We start from the raw sequence: 16,464 nt of genomic DNA, 5'->3' as shown, positions 1-16,464 counted from the left end.
CCTCAATTCGTCCTTCTTGTTCTACCTTAACCTCTCCAGTAACAAATTTTTGCCCTATAACCCCTCTTTAAACACCCCCTGATAACCTTTATATCCTTATGTTTTCATTGTTTGGTAAAACTACTTTACACTTAAAAACTAAATATGTATGCAATAAAACCAGAAATAAGTAAAACTCAAGTTACTTTGCTCTGCAGGGCTGTGCGAAAGCGAGGAAGGTGCTCTTGTTTAATTTCCCACAATTCTCCACGTGTGTTTATCTGCTTCCTGACAAGTCAAGGTTGGAGGAACAGCATGCTCACTCTTTCTATGTGCCCCAGTGAGACAATTCTTAGAACCTACAGAAAGAAGAGCTGACAAAGTTGTCATAGGCCAAGCAGTCAATTCCTCCTGAGATGAAGGTAGGCTCCCTTGATCTCTCCTTAACAGGAAAGAATGTCCAAGAAAGGAAATATTTAAAAAGGAGTAAAGATATGACTAACCCAGCACTGGATTTATCTGGGTGTTCAGATATGAGAAGTGAATCAAGTAGGATGAGAAGTGAATAAAGTATCAGCCTTCAGAAGCAGTCCTGGGTTCATCCTGAGGAACTCTCTACATATTCAGGGTGAGGTTGCTTTCCATGTTGGGAGAGAGGTGGAAGGAAGACTGACAAGACATTGGTGATGGACTCCTTAACAGGTTGGATGTTGCTCATCTCCTCCATGGAGCCTTTTCCAGGTATACTGTACTCATGAGCTTGCTCTTCAAAGTCCCGGGTGATATCTAAAAAATCCTGCCTCAGGTCTCAGAGACTTTGAGGAAGGTGAAGATCAGGAATTTAATAAGGAAAGCAGTGAAGGCATGAAAAACATAGGCTCCCAAATAGGCTGCCACTGAGGGAAAGAGAAGTCCAACCAAAAGGTTGCAGGTTGAATTAGAGCAACTAGCCTCTGCCATGGCAGTGGGGCATGGACCCTGTCTAAAGAGTTCAGGCACAATAAACCACAGAATGGGGCCTTGTCCAGTCTAAAAGAAGGCCACATAGATCAAAACAGCTGTGATACAGATAAAGCTCAATGAATCACACTCATCTTTCAATAACAAAGAAACAGTCATGATAATGGAACACACAGCCATACCTCCAAGGCCTATTCTATGTAGAGTCCTTCTTCCTGCCCTTTCCAGAAGAAAGAGACAAATTATACTAAAAATAGTATTAACCACACCTGCTCCAATGGTGGCATATATTTACTCCTCAACATCTGCTTCCTTGAAGATTCCTGTTGAGTAGCAGAACACAGGATTGATCCCATAACACTGTTGGGAGAGCTGAAGCATGATCGAAATGAGGATGGGCTGTTGGTAGCTGGATGACCTAAGGAGCTGCAGCCCAAAGATTGGCTTTCTTATGATATTCTGACACTCTCTTCTTTCATCTCCATGATTCCCTGGTTCACATCCTGTATGCCTCAGAACCACTTCAGAATCTTAGCATTCTCCTCTTCTGTTAATGATCAAGAACCTGAGATTCTCAGGGAAAAAATGGAAGGGCTACACTTTTTAGGACAGGTGGAATGAGTTTTAAGCCCAATAGCACAGGCCAGAGTTCTTCAGATCCCAGGATGACTTCCAGACCAAGGATTTGAGCCACCAGAATCCCAAAGATGATCCCCAGCTGGTTGAGAGTGCAAAAGGCACCCTGCAGATCAGTGGAAGATACTGTTCCAATGTACATTGGCACAAAATCTGTGGAGAGTCTGTAGAAAATGCCAATAACCAATCGGCACAGGGATTAACATCTCAACTGACATAGCAATCTTGCAGAGCCCCATGAGGCAGCCACTAGCAATGGTCAACAGGATGACCATAAGCACTGAAAATTGCACCTGCCAAAGCAGTTGACAAAGAGTCCACCAAAAAGGAGGCCATCCTATCACTAACAGAGAAGATGGCCACAGACAAGGACAGAGGGTTGTGAGCAACATTGTACTTGGAAGGTCTTCTAACTTTTCTTCTGAAGTGCAGTTGAGAAAGTTTTTTTATGATAGTCTCCGGAGCATTGATGACTCCAGTGTTATAGCCAAACTGGAAAAAGCCAATTGTTGTAACAGAGACAGCAAAGATCAGGGATGGGGTCACCTTCTGTGCCCCATGGTCCTAACTGAATTTTCTTTAAGTCTTGGAGATCAATGGATGGGATTTTAGAAAAACTTCTTCCAATCAACAAAACCTTCAAAATGTCCTTCTGGGCAGCAAGTTTTCTTCAGGTCTTCAGTGGCAATAGGTACTCATACTCACCATTGCTGTGTCTCTCAATAACCTCTTAATCATGAGCATTTATGCCAAAGATGCTTCAATGAGGCAGATTACCATCATGGCCTCATAATCTAAGAGGACCTGAATAGTGATTTTCTACAAACTGTGAGCAGGTCGTTAGTCCAGGGAATCATTCCAACATGAAAATATTCATCCACTTATTAATTGTTTAAGCAATTTGGAAAAAAAATAAGGAGCCACTTTATAAATTCAACCTGACAATTGAGACCACTGTTTTAACAAATTCCCACTATCACTTTTAATGTGGAACCTTGCAGCCTAAAGAGGGTTCCAAGGTTGACTCTTTGTTCTTGCTTAGGACATTTATTAGGTAGGTACCCACACCCTATCTGGGCTGCTCATGTTTTTTTCTGCAGTTTTATTCACTGCCTATTCCCAGCAGGTGTTTATGAAGGTTGAAGAAAAGAGATTAATGAAAAATGTGCTTAAATAAAAGGAATAAATACATTATTTTTACAAAAAAAAAGGAAGGAAGGAAGGAAAGATGGAAGGAAGGAAGGAAGGAAGGAAGGAAGGAAGGAAGGAAGGAAGGAAGGAAGGAAGGAAGGAAAAAAGGGGGTTATGGATTAGATGGAGTAGAAATCACCCTGGCCACACTGTTGCTTAACTCTATCTAGTATTATTGTCAGTTCATTGGCACATACACAAAAACTTAAGAAATAAACATTAAGGAATAAACATAGAGACAATATCTAAAAATGACCAATATGAGGAAAGTCACTTAGCTATTATAAAATCTGTATAAATTTGATAACTAGATATCAAAACAGCTGATTTTTACAGCATTTTCAGCCAAGAGCAGAGAAACATTGAATATTACTGAGAATAATAATGTAAAGTGAATAATGATAATCTACTCATAGACTTTTGTAATCCTTCCATTATATACTAATATGCCTGGCTTGAAATTCTGATTATTGTTTCCTAGTCTGTATTTCTCCCAGTCTCTGTCAAAACCACCAGGCATAAAGTCAACTCATATTTCATTTTACCAAATAATGAAATAATATGGTAGTAATATTCATAATATAATAATAGTATTAAATAAAACTTCATTTTACCAACATACTTACCGTACATCCTCTGCAGTTGAGCTGTTTCCAGATATATCTATTTCGCAGGTCATACATTTTCATAATTTTAATCAGTACCTGATTTTTCACTTGAAAATAATTTTATCTTACTATCTAAAAAGTGCATGCAAAGAATAGAGTATTTGGTTTAATTTCTGGTTTTAACCCCTACATTTTCACATTCCAGGGAAACATCTGTCCTACTAATCACTGTAACTTTTATTTCAATAGACAATGCACTCAAATACTGATTAGAATAAGAAGATGCTGCAGGCTCCCAGCATGTCACGCAGAAGAACAATGAATCCCCAGATTACATTAGAAGGACTGTGACTAAAGACATTTCGACAGAATATGTGTTGATAGGGTAATTATTAGGTGGAGTAAATTACAATGTGGAATCTTAGCAAGTACTTGTATAAGTAGTTTCTTTTCCACAAAAGAGATCTTATGTTAGGGGGGAAAAAGTGTCTTACTTCTAGTAATTTCTAAAATCAATTTGTTCAAGTTCCACTGTAAGAATATTCTTAAAGTTTTCATCTGAAACTTTAATATTTAATTTTGAAAGGATAATTTTTGGTAGTGAAAAAAACCATACCTGATACTGTTCTTTCTTCTTCCAGCCGTGCAGGGAAAATCAATAGATCGATGTTGTGAGATGGCTACCTGGGGTGATCTAAAATGAAAAAGGCATTTTGAAATTAGGAAAAGAAACTTGCAAACGTTAATAATGATGGTCACATAATAGGATGTTTTTCAGTCAATCAACAACATTTACTGTGTATCCACTCTATACTGAGGCTGATTTTATCTGGGCATGGATATGCAGACTTACTGAAAACACCTATATCACAAATCTTAAGCCCTAATTCTAGAGAGTAGATGGCCCCTGGAAGAAAATATATTAATGTTGATTATGCACAAACAGATACAAAAAGAACACACATATATACATATGTATATACGCATACATAGTTAGTTAAAGATACAAATCTCAGTTGGTTATACTATAAGAACTAAATTCCAAACCGTTTTTTCGAAGATACTTGTACTGTCTGCTACTGAGGAAGTTAAGCCAGGAGGACTATAACTTCAAGGTTAGCCTGGGCAACTTAGTGAGGCCCTCAGAAACTTATCAAGACCCTGTCTCAAAAAAAAAAAAAAAAATCTGGAGTTCTGGGAATGTAGCTTAGTGCCCCTGGATTTAATCCCCAACAATAACAACAAATTCCTAGTGATGTTTATCTGGTATTATATCAGAAAGACTAGCCTCCAGAATCAACTATAAGACTCTGTTATCCCTTTGTCTGCCCATACACGAGGCTTTAAAAATAAACCTGATGAACATAAAAATTACTTTATTGGTGAAATTTGTGGCTTGTTGATTAGTGTAACTATTAAATATAAATTCTCACTGGTGAAATTGGAGGTGTTTAAGAGACATGAATTTACTCATATACTTTTGTAAACCTCCCCCTCTTCTCAACATTGTGATGAGAATTGAGTGGGACTATGCACTATAGCCTCAACAATAGTGGCCATGGTTTTATTCTAAATTGATTTGCTGGTAAATGGATGGAGCTGGAGAATATTATGCTAAGCAAAATAAGCCAATCCCAAAGGATTAAAGGCCAAATGTTTTCTCTGACCTGCGCATGCTAATTCACAATAAGGCATAGATAGGACTAGGGAAGAATAGAAGCACTTTGGATTAGACAGGGGTGGGGGGGAGCAAAAGGAGGGGAGGGGTTCTGGGGCAGGAAGAATAGTAGAATGAGTCGGACACTATTACACTATGTGCATATATGATTTGATTACATGATTGGTATGCTTTCACATCATATACAAACCAGAAAATGAAAAGTTATACTCCATTTATGTATTATGTACCAAAATGCATTCTACTGTTATGTATAGCTAATTAGAATAAATTTATAAAAGAATTTAAATTTATAAAAATTAAAAAAAATAAAGTGATATGTGCTCATCCTTTAGGTTAGGGGAATTTGAAATTGCTTAAGAACAACTCTAAGAGTTGATAGAATTCTGCTACTGTTCATATCAACCTAAATAGAAGTCTCAGATCTCCTAAAAACATCACACAACTTTAAGATTCAGGTTGGATGAACTGTTTTGTGTTTGATAATGGATGTCTGCTTTTAATAAAATTCTATGTGTTTGCAGAATTCTATTTGAGATTAGTATTTTATTATAATGTGATATCAAATTTGGTGTACCTGACCCTCACCTGAAACTTCTTTTGAAGTGAACATTATCTATGAGAAAAAAGTACTAGGAGATGATCATGACCCAATTTCTATAGCTCAATTCACTCTTTATCTAATGGGTTACAGCTCTCCCAGTCTCCACAGGCTCTGCACTGATTCCTCATCTTGAAGAATTCTGTAAAGATGAATCACTTCATTCCAGAAATAGTCACTGAACACATTCACTTTGATAGCCTCTGAGCTTAGTGCTGGTGATACAGAAAAATATGAGTGAAAATTACCATTTTTAGACTTTATAATCTAGTCAAGGAGTAGTGACTCTACAAGATAATTATAATTCACTACAACTATGGAGTGATAAAGGGTAACAGCTAATATCAAAGTTACAGAGAGCTACATGGCTGTGGATGAGTTACCTACCTCCCCAGAATTTTATTTTTCTTAAAAGTGTGATATGGATAAAAATAAGCCAATGTAAATATCGAATTTAGCACAATATCTGGCACAAAGTTAAGTGACCGTAAATGGAAGTTGTTATTATCTTGTTAAATATTTGGATATATGTATTTAATATATGTATCGAATAATCCAATCATTTTAATTGAATTATATGCTTTCCAAGGAGGAAGTCACATGAATAAGTAAAATATAGTTCTTGCCATGTTACAATTCTGCTTTGCAAGGTACAGGTGTATTGTGGATGCATAAAAGAATCAAAATTTCTGAGACCTAAGCATGTTAGGTATTTGTCTTTAGTGTATTCAGAACATCAACTGTATTTTCCAGAATTATCCTACTTTAAACTTCTGTTTGTATGGCAACTGGGATTGAGGTAATGAAGACCATTTGTAATAGTATTAAGCTTAAGCCTTCTACTGCCATCAATTTATCTTGACCATTACTCGTGGGTGGGTATAAGTCAGTTCACCAAAGATGCTAGTCAAAGTAAAATTATGGATGGGCAATGGCTAAAGCAGATCAATAAAATTGTGATCCAATGACATTAATACCTTTTTTTTTATTCTTCTTTATTGGATTTGCAATTAGGAAGTTCCTGGTATTTGTAGTGAGCACTTAATAAAGCAAATTGAATTAATAAATGATGAATGCCAGTAAGATAATACTCATACATCCATACCAAAGAATAGAAGCTACTTAGCATTATTTTAGATTATATATGATAATGATATATATTTAAAATAAATTATAAAAGTATATTTACAATTAGGGGGGATAAAATGTTATTTTGACAGCTACAGCCACAGCTGTTTTCAATAAAAACAGAAACCTCTTAAATGGTGGCTCTTTTCTCTGAAGTGGTTTAGGATGATTTTTAAAGTTTGATAATTAAAGTTTTCAAAAAATAAACTGATTTTCATAGACTATAGAAGAATTTGGAGATGCCAGGATACTCTAAGAAGTATGATAAGAAGAGGAACAGCAGTTAAGTTAGGGATGAGAAAAGGAAAGAAGTGATCAAGGAGGTAGATGGCTGTCTTCACAAACTCCCAAGTATTCTGTAACATACAGCCAACTCATGAATAATGTGATAGATATAGTTTTATAGAAATTAGTAAAATGAACATATTTCAAATAGAATTTGAAAAATTCCAAAATGTGGGATAACATAACCTCCCTGGTACTTAATATGCATTTAGGGAGAGCTTTTAAATTTCATATGCCAAGAAATACAGAGTGATGTCGAAAAAATTTTTACTAGAGGTGAAGGATTTCCTAGAACAGTAAAAAAATACTACAATGAAACTATCCATTAATGCTATACAGATAATATTCAGAATATTATCTATTTAAATTTTATTTAAGAAATGTTAGCTATAAATATTAAGCACAGAATGATGAGTTAATTAAGAGCTCTTTCTATCCCACTCCAGATGCCCATGTCCCAATCTCCAGAACCTGAAAATCATCCTGTATGTGGCAGTAGGGGCATTTATGATATGATCACATCAAGTAACTTGAGATGCAGCTATTATTATTCTGACTTATCGGGATATAACCTCGTTTGGTCAACTTTTGCTTTGTTGTAACCAAAAGAATGGACCTGCTAGAACAATTAGAAAGGAAGCTTATTTGGGCCTCACTGTTTCAACGGTTTCAGTCCATAGACAGCCAAGTCCATTATTCTGGTCTGGAAGTGAGAGAGAACATCATGTCAGAAGGGTATGGGGGAGGATAGCAGTTTAGGGCTTGGCAATCAGAAAGTAGAGAGAGCTCTACTCACCATGGACAAAATATAAACCCCAAAGAGATGCCTCCAGTGATCTATCTCATCCAGCCACAGCTGCCTATAGTTTCCACCCAATTTATTCATATCAGATGATTAATCTACTAATTAGGTCACAATCTTCATAATGGAATCAGTTTGCCTCTAAAAAATTCTTACATTGTCTTGCACATGAGCTTTGGGGAGACACTTCATATCTAAATCATAACATTCTGTCACTGGCCCCCAAAAGTCCATTAAGTCCATTCCCAAGAGTCCCCATAGTTTTATCACTTTCAGAATTGCCCAAAAGCCCAAGTCTAAAGTCTCCTCTGAGACTCAAGGAAAACTCATGGATGTTTTCCCCTATAAACATCAACATCAAGTTGCATATATCCAATATATAATAGCACAGAGGAAACATTTCCACTCAATAAGAGAAAAAAATAGGAGCATAGAAAGAAGGGGTAGGACAAAAGCTAGATTGAAATCCAGCTGGACAAACAAGTCTTATAGCTCCACATCTGGCATCTAGGGCACATGGCTTCATGATGTTCTCGCTGAAGGGCTTTGCCCCTATTACCTTCCAAGTTACAATCAACATGGACTCTCTCTTGACTTGTCTCTGCTCAATTCCTACAGATTTCTTTGGCAGATCCTCCATGGTCTGACATCTCTTAATCTCAGGGGTTTCCACCGAAGCTTTGGCTTCCTCCTCACAACTTTCCACATCACTCTCTTGGGGACAGTCTGCAGGAACTCTGACCTTGATACACTTTACCTGATTTTTCATGCCTTTCTTTGAAATCTTGATGAAATCCTCCATGACCCCTGACTTCCAGCATCCTTTATTCTTTCAGAACCAGAATCATGTGATGGACTTCACTGTATGCTACTATCTTAAGCAGTAGCCAAGTCTCCTGAGTCCATAACCACAGCAGGCTTTGAGGGTCTGAGTAGCTGAGCACAGTGAAAAAAAAAATTTCCTAGGCCTCACTGTGCAAACAGGGTACCCCCATTGTCTCTAATCAAAGAAATTCTTACTTTTATGTTCTGAATCTGAGATGAGTGTGAGTGTGTTCTTGCCAACTCCTGAGATGTCCTCAAACCATTTTCTTGATGTTTCTGGGTAAATTAGCAATTCTTTAGTGGCTATAATGTCTTTAAGAACCAGAACTTTCTTAGTCCCAGGTTTACTTGCACTTTTCTGGCCAAGGTGCAAGTTTTTCAAATCTTTATGCTATAATTTCTGTTCCTGATTAACAGAGCAAACTTGGCTTAAAGTCACCAGCCAATACTCATGCCACTGCCTGAATGCTAGACTGCCATAAAATTTCCTACACTGGGTTAATTAATACATCACCTTTAATTGTAGGCTCACAAAAAGTTTCAGGACATGGGAAAAATGTAAACAATTCTCAAGCATAACATAACATAAAAGGCTTCTAGTCCAATTTCCAATTCAGTCCTCCTCCTCTGAAACCTCATAAGCCCACTCTTTACTGTTCAAAGTCCTGGCAGCATTCTGGTTTTTTGAGCTCCTCTCAGAATTGCCAGTAAAGCAATTGAATAAGAATACTCCAAAGATTCCCCTGCTTATGTTTCTAACCTTTTCAAAATGACTCCTGCTACAAACCAGTTTCAAAGACTTTTGAACTACATGCTCCGGGTATTCTCAACAATGACAAAAATTCTCAGTATTAATCTCTGTTTTTGTCAGGTTTTGCATATTCATGACCAAAAGACCTGATAAGTGTAATGTAGAGGAGGAAAAGTTTATTTTGGCTCACAGTTTCAGACATCTTAGTCTACAGACAGCTGACTCCATAGCTCTGGGCTTCAAGTGAGGCAGAACATCATATTAGAAGGCCATGGCAGTGGAAAACAGTTCAGGACATGGCAGGCAGGAAGCCGACAGAATTCTACTCACCAGGGAGAAAATATAAACCTATAGGCACACCCTCAGTGATGTACCCCTTCCAGGACTCCCCTCCTACCTACATAAACTACCTGGGTTATTCATATCAGTGGATTACTGCACTGATTAGGTTAAAGTCCTCAATACATGATTATTTCAGCTCTAAACATTTTGGCAATATCTTACACATAAGCTCTTGGGGGACACCACATATTTAAACCATAAATAACCTAAGTGGCCTTATAAGTAAAAATAGAGAAAATGGGACAGAGTCACAGAGAAATTTAAAGATGGATGCTGCTGTATTTGAAGATGAAGAAAGCAACCGTGATCCAAGGGTGCAAATAGACTCTAGAAACTGGGAAGGTAAGAAAACAGATTCTTCACTAAAGCTTTCAGCAAGAATGCAACTAGCTAACACCCTTGGATTTTAAGCAAGCAAGTCCTCTAACACTGTAAGATATTAAATGTAGTTTCTTAAGCCAGTACATCCATATTAATTTATAATAATGCAAGATAACTCAGTTCAGTAGGAATCTTTTAAAATTAAAACTATCCACCAGTTGTTAACATATGCCCAAATGGTAAGAAATCAATCTCTTTGTATGGATATATGATGGAAGACAGCATAGAAACCTTTGGTCTCAACCCTCTAAAATGGTAAATATTGTGTTATTTGAAATTTTATGCTATGTGAATTCAGCTGAACAAATCACCTGCTGAATAAAGCTTATGCACTAATAAAGTTTTACTTTTACTTATTTGAACAATTTCAATATAACACTCATTTCTGTATATTTCCAAAACACAACAGTGATACTGCTGCTGCTAAAATACCTGATGAAGTCTATAATGATGCTGTTCATTGTCCAATCTGATTTAGTACCTTTAAAGGTTTGTTACCGAACTAAAAAAATATAATAAATTTTAAAAAATAAACTTCGCAAATGTAAGATTCCCAAATACAATGACTTGGTTCTGAGCCTCTTTCTTGGCTCTCTAGCTTTACTCTTTACTTTTTTGGACACCTTCTTTCTTTCAATTTCTACCCATGTAACCTCAGTGACAGATTCTTTTTGTCAACTTTCTTCTACTCAGAATACTACTTTCACTTCTGCCTGGACTGAACCAGTGATCTGCCTTCCAGGAGGGATTCAGTGCTGGCTTTATCTTTCTCTACATTGAGTTATGGCTGGGCAATCCAGAGCAGGTCACTGACAGGATCTTTCTCTTCTGTTATATCACAATCATCATCATCTTGGTTATGAGTAGAGACAGTTTGGTTAGAAAATTCAAAGTAAAATTGGGACTAAGGAAATCAAGTCAGCAACCACAAAAGAGGCTTTTGGCATTACAATTTGTGTGTGTGGTACTTGCTTAAACCCATGGGTACTTTACCACTGATTCTTATCCCCAGTCTTTTTTTAAAAGTTTTTATTTTTTAGACAGGGTATGGATAAGTAGTAAAGTGGACCTTGAACTTTCAATCCCCCTGCCTAAGCCTCTCAAGTCTCTAGGATTACAAAAAGCCTGCACTCCTATACTTTGAAGAAAGTAAAGAGCTTGGGTACATATAATGGGGAGATGGAAGTATATTTGTTGGGAGAGAAAGAGCTAATGAAGATGGTCCAGAAAATTCAGATGAGTCCTACTATATCCAGAAGCTAAGGGTATTTTTCTACATGTAAGAGAAGATTAGAGGAAAATAAAAGCTAGTTGAGTTTAGCAGTTTCTCATTTAACAACCCTGAATGTAGTGTCTCAATACAGTTTTCCTCAATTATCCAAAGGATATATCACCATGAAACAAGGAGACATGAATTTGCATTAGGACCAGATATAATGATTTTTATCAAGTTTACATCTTGAATTCATATTTAAGATGATTAAATCAATAGAAATCCTGGGCAGATATGTGATATTGTATCCAAGTTCCATTTTTATTTTTAAGCTTACATGTAGTGATTATGTCAATTAAATATTGTGATAATCACCTTCTATATATCATATTATGCAATCATCATAAAAAATCCAAAATAAAATATTTTCAGTTTTACAAATGAGAAACTAAAGGCCAGAAAAATTATGTAACTTCATCTAATTAGTAAGCACTGATATCCTGCTTAATTATATGGCTGTCTTGCTACAAACTCTGCTTAATTCTCTTTGAGATGTAACAACTTTAAGTTAATATAGTGTGTTGGCACTAATAAAATCACAATTTCACTTTTTAAAGATCATTTGGGTCTTTTTTAAAAGTTGTAGATTATTTTACTCACAAGAGTAAATATCATGATAATGGTTTTTGCTGTTTTTATTGTATTTTCCTTTCATTTGATGACAGATGCCATGGAGAAAATAGATGAGTTTCCTCATGGAAAGGACTTCTGCCTTCTTTCATTACTTTGCCTCTATTGCAAAAAAAAAAATTGTTCTAATTTCAACAGACAGATGCAACAAATAATGGAAACTCAGTAATGGAAGCTTTTACCAGAGATTCAATAAGTCATCAAAACTGAAAAATTTGTAGGAAAGGGCTACTCTGAAAAGAATTATCAAGAATTATACAAAGCCACACCCAATATTTCAGCTTGGCTACAAACAGGTAAAGTGATTTAGGATATTAAGGAAACACATTGTTTTCATAGGTCTATGCTGAATCTTGTCAATGACCATAACAGGACAGATTCCTATTCACACGTGCATCACTTTGAGGGTTTTCCCTCCTTTACTATACTGGTGCACAGAACACCGGTGACCCAAGGGAGCTAAACCCATTACTGTGGTCTTATAGTACAGTTTATGCTCATCACATGCCCTGCCTTGTGCTTGGTGGCATTAAATATTTAACTCACTGTGACCACAATGGTATTGAAAAGCAGAAGCTCTTTGTGCATTTTTTATACACACTCCTAAAGAACAAATATAAAATTAAAAACTCTGTGTCCAAGGCTTGACGTAGAATAAATGGTCTGGGGAAAATGCAATCTGTGTTTAGTTCCTGTAATTGAATCATATTACAAGGATTTCTAAATATATGTATGCATTATATTCTATAGTAGCTAAAATGAAATGTGTGGGACCATAAACAATAATCCTATCATTACATTTCAATGTGCAAGCACAACTAGGATGAAAAAATCATGCTTCTGAATCTCAAAACGAGGCTGGATAAAGAGTTATTTGAACACTGAGACATCAATTAAACTTTGTTTTAGAAATATTTAAAACTGAAAATAATTGTAGATTTGAAAAAAAAATCCTATGATTTCTTTCTAAGAATGGGTAAATTGTAGAGTTTTAAGACTTATTTCTTGTTTAATTTGGTTGTCATAAACAAACAAACAAACAAAAACTCACTTGCAATAAAATGAAAAGAGAAATGAAGTTGTAAGTTTTACTCATATGCATTCTGTTTGTCATGGTTGTAATTTTAGAAGCCTCTGGCATTAACCGTAATATGATAGCATGCTACTTTAGGTTTGAAATGTGACATATATATATATATATATATATATATATATATATATATATATATATATATTTAATAGCACAATAAACTAGAAGAGAAGAAAAAGTGATTAAAATAGCACAAACATTATGAAGATCAGTTTTAATTCTCAAATTTATATCAAAGTAGCATAATCTGCATAGTGTCAATAAGGTGGGATATGATCTATACACAATGTGCACAAGAATAATGGATAGTGCAAAAAATATGTCATCAGCAGGTAAAAGTCAGGCATTTACTGGATTCAGTTAGAGTGATTATCTAAAAATCTATATAGGAGACTTTTCTGGTTTCAAAGAGAATCTGAATAATTTTAGATAACTGCTATTCTATGGGTTCATTTTGGACCATTTACTTTTAATTAATAAAGCACTAATTTCTCATATTTTACTGAATATGAACACCATGTTATATAGTTATGTTATCTACAATCTTCTTCACTACAAGGGAATTTTTACAGTGCTAAATAATTTAAAATTATTTTTTTCACCATTTTGACACATAATTCTACATATTTATGGGGTGCCATGTGAGGTTTTGATTCATGGATACATGGAACTGTTCAATTCATGATAATCAGCATATCCATTGCCTTAAACATTATTATTTCTTTTTGTTTTAATTTTTTAGTTATAGATGGACACAATATTTTGTTTATTTTTATGTTGTGCTAAGGATCAAACTCAGTGCCTCACATGTATGAGGTAAGTGTTCTAAAATTTCACCATAACCCCAAACCCTAAACTAATCATTTCTTTATGATTTTAAATTCCTCTCTCCTACTTTGATATACATGTGTGTATATATGCACATATATATGTATATTATATATATATGTATATTATATACATATATATAAAACCATACATTATGAATTTAATTTACAGTCTGTGCCATAGAACAACAGAAAACATGCTCTAATCTAGGACTTCTCTAGGATCCCTAACCCTATGAGGACAAAGAAAAATGAAATTTTCATAAAGTTTTGAGAAGTTTTCCCAGAGCAATGGCATACAAAATTTTATGTGGAACCGATGTATCTGTTATTTCTTTGCAATTATTTGTCCACTTGCTAACTCATACCCAGTAAGACCCAATTTCTTTGGCTTCCCAGAATACAATCTACCTCCCACTTTCCTCTGTTCCTTGACTATGTTTGGAATAGTCTTTTCCTTAAACTCCAGGATCTGTCTGGTTAATTAGCACTCATCTATAGCATAGTCCACTGATAATTCTTTTAATACCAACTTTCTGAATCTGACTTGGTGTCCCTATTGTGTGATGTCCTTTTGTGGTGGACAGTTGCAGGTTTCCTGCTTTTAATAGCACCCTGATTGCACTTGTTTCACTGGACTGTTTCTGGTAGAGCAGAAGCTCCCTGAAGTCAGAGTCCATGATGTGCTTATTAATCACTATGGGGAAACATATTGGTAAATCCCCTAATATAAATATATTTACATATGTTAGTATATATACACATATATATGTAAAAATATACACACACACACACACTATATATATATATATATATATATATATATATATATATATATATATGTATAATGGCAAGGAATTTGGACATTATTAACAAATAAATGGGAATATCACTGTGCCAAGGAAATATATCATCAATAATATTCTCCAACAAACTAGAAAATGTTGAATTCTCTTCAAAATACTTCTTCCTTATTAAGGAAAAGAAAGATAATGTATTCACTATAAAGACTTCCACTCAAGATGATCATAAGTTACCTATCAGTTTCTAGCACTTGGAGCCTAGGTTTTTATGATATATCAAACTCAGATATGCAGTTCAGCTCTTTACTGACAATATTGGATTGATAGGCTGATCCAATACTATAGGTTCTATGACAAAACTTCTTTAAGTTGTAATTTTTTTACTGAAAGAAGACCAGAGGTGCACCATGCTTAGAATAATCTGCACTACTATTAGCAAGATTGGGAAACGCTTTACTGTGACACTGCATGACTCGGTATTTTTTCCAGTGACTACATTTTCACAGCAATTTATTGGATTAACTATAAAACACCCCCCAACAATACTATTTTGTTTTTATTCAGCATTTGTATACCTTTCTGTGACTTTCACAGGCATGTTTTCTTGTTGTGACATCTGACCATCCTGTGTTTCTGTAAAACTCTGAGTTTCTTGATGTCCCTGTATTGATTGATTGATTGATTGTTTGAATCATTCATAGAGAAAACATGCCCTTGTGTCACCTCTCCACCTTATGTGCATAGTGAGTGAGTTTCTACAGTGCCCGGCGAAATCTCAATCACAGTGTCATGTAATTAAACTGTGACAGGGACAATATTGAGAGTGACAGGTGCTATATGAGATGTGGGAGCTGATATTTGTGGACTATGATAGGGAGATCAGGAGTGTGAGCCAAGGTTTTCTGTCTGATTCTAGTTGTGTTCACATTTTGATCCTTTATATGACTGTTCCTGCTAGCACATGATTCTGATCATTGACTTAATCAATCACTAAGCTACAGTTGAACTCCTTTGGTAAGAAAGACATCCTGATGAATTCTGACATAGGTACCAATCATAAATAGGAGAGACCACTTCCTTTGAATTCCTACTACATGCCATATACTGAGAGAAATGTCTTGACACACATTATTGAGAAAAGTCTGAGAGGTGCAAATCAATATCCCACTTTTACATGTGTGAAAGTAAAGTTTGCTAAAGTCACAGAGCAACCAGGAAAGCATTTGAAATTTGAAACTAGTAACGTCCAAATTTAAATCCAGGCACTTACAGATAATAGTACCAACAAAGCTGAAATTGAAAGGCAGGGTTTCCCCTTTTCTCAATATTGAGCTCTGTGAAGAAGGATCATGGAGACAATGATGAATGTGGCGGAGGCTCTTCCTGGGAAAATAAATCATTTTTGAATATTCTTTTAGAGAATTCATGCACTCTGAAACGTATCCACCCATAGCTGCCTAGGTCTCAGAATGACTCAACCTATAAAGCTGAAACCCTGCCTTATAAACCTTTCTTCCCACTTGGTACATAGGCACAGAACTATCAGTAAATATTATTGAATAGAATAAAAGAATTTAAAAAATTAACAAATAAATTATTTTTTTTTCTTTTCATGGTTAATAGAAATTATGCTTGTATGGAATTTGGGGTTACTTATATATCACTATATCCCAT

The 16,464-nt window shown here is 35.5% G+C and overlaps 1 pseudogene across 1 annotated transcript; it reads right to left on the bottom strand.

Moving 5' to 3' along the window:
* Positions 1 to 577: 577 nt before the first annotated feature.
* LOC308641700 (solute carrier family 2, facilitated glucose transporter member 3-like) lies at positions 578 to 8,670 on the bottom strand (annotated as a pseudogene). Its single transcript has 2 exons — positions 8,428 to 8,670; positions 578 to 2,124 (listed from the first exon to the last, which is right to left on the bottom strand). The product of its transcript is annotated as a solute carrier family 2, facilitated glucose transporter member 3-like (transcript).
* Positions 8,671 to 16,464: the final 7,794 nt, after the last annotated feature.

Source organism: Spermophilus citellus (assembly GCF_964194105.1).
Source record: "Spermophilus citellus genome assembly, chromosome: 2".
In the NCBI taxonomy this organism is placed as follows: Eukaryota; Metazoa; Chordata; class Mammalia; order Rodentia; family Sciuridae; genus Spermophilus; species Spermophilus citellus.
This window is presented reverse-complemented; position numbering and strand designations above follow the sequence as displayed.